The sequence below is a fragment of the Terrapene carolina genome, unplaced genomic scaffold, assembly GCF_002925995.2.
Source record: "Terrapene carolina triunguis isolate 2854851 unplaced genomic scaffold, T_m_triunguis-2.0 Scaffold843, whole genome shotgun sequence".
In the NCBI taxonomy this organism is placed as follows: Eukaryota; Metazoa; Chordata; order Testudines; family Emydidae; genus Terrapene; species Terrapene triunguis.
The window spans coordinates 49,223-50,916 of record NW_020665194.1 but is presented as its reverse complement, the minus strand read 5'-3'; positions in this window follow the sequence as shown (position 1 = coordinate 50,916).

Here is a 1,694-nt window from a genome sequence, read left to right as displayed (position 1 = left end):
ATTAAGGCAGCTAAATCCGAATTAAAGTCCTAGTGTAGACCAGGCCTAAGGTGCCACAAGTACTCCTGTTCTTTTTGCGGATACAGACTAACACGGCTGCTACTCTGAAATTTGTCTGTGTGTGTATGTGTGTGTTACTGCCCTCTGCTGGGGGACATTGGACCTGCTGTGTGTGCCATCTGCACTTACTCTGTGTCTGTTACTGTCCCCTGCTCGAAGGAAGCAGATCCGGTCTGTGTGTGTGTGTGTGTGTGTGTAATTACTAACATAATTAGTGTTAACTCTACCATCCTCTAGTCTAATGAACAGAATAGGAACCTGCAAAAAGTGCATCATCGCTACTACTGCGTAGCTGCTGATGGCTCTGAGAGATTCTCCTGGCTCCAGGGGTCGGTTCTCCAGTAACAGGCCTCCTTCCCCCAGGGTTGCTATGAAGTGCTGAGTGGCCAGTGGATCAATATAGCCCTGACCTCCAGGGCTTTCTTACAATACGTTTTTTTTTTTTAAAGGACTCTCAATCATCAATGTCCCCTCTATTTTTTTCCATCCATGTGCAGAATACATTGTGTTATGTGCACCAAGGCATGTGTGGATGTGCGGATGTGCACCACCAGTAGACACAAAAAACCTAGATATAATATATATATATTTTAAAAATTACCAGATGGATAATTAGTCCGGCCAGGACAGGTTCGGCATTTTAGAACTCACTGCTCAAAGAATTAAAGGTAAGTGTAAGAGAGAAATAAAAATGATGAAATGCACAGAGCCGTCAAAACATTAAAATAGCACCCATTGAAAGTATAAAATTACGGAGAATATACGTGCATTGCAGGTTGTACCAAGTAGTAATAACAACAATAATCTAAGTTTGTGTTGGGAGGTGAGTGTGAAAGGGACTCTGTGTGTGTGGGTGTGCGTGACAGAGTCTGTGTGAAACAGACCGTGTGGTTATCAGCTTTCAGGAGGCCAATGGGCTGCAGGGAGCTGTCTCCTGCTGAGTTGTTTGGTTACCGCTCTGGGTGTTTGTGGGTGAGTAAAGAACTCTTCGTAGGGTGACGCTGCTTCCATTACGCTTCTCAAGTCTGTGCTTTAGCTCACAAGCAGAGATGCAAACCTACGGCCATCGGAGCAGACTCAAGATAGGAAACATACACCAGTACCAGGCCGCCGCGGCACCTGCATATAAAGGAAGAAGAGCACAAGGGCTGTTGCAAGCCTGACTCCTGAAACTAAACCTGCAAGGTCCTTAATGGTGTCTAACTAGCCACAAGTTCTCTCTTTTGTCTGGGCTTGCTGAGGCCACCTGGGCTAAGCCACAAAGTGTTTACCCAGGGTGTCATTTAGATTGTCATCAGTAGGCTTCAGAGTGAACACTGCATTGGCAAGGAGGAGATCACGTCTCTTGGAACTATGGGGGCAGGAGACAATATTCTTCCTCTAGATGATGTTACTTCTTGCCAGAGACTCAGGTGCAGCTATTATCTTCCCCTAGAGCGGATGCCATATATGAATGCAGGGGAAAATCCAGGCGGGGTGACCTTGGTTTATTTTTAGCTTTGGACAATTCTCTCACACTGTATGCAATAGTCCCCTGCCCCAGCTCAGATTAGGGCCCCGTTCTGCCGGGCGCTGCACAGACACAGGGAGAGACAGTCCCTGCCCCAGCCTAGATCAGGGCCCCGTTGTGCCGG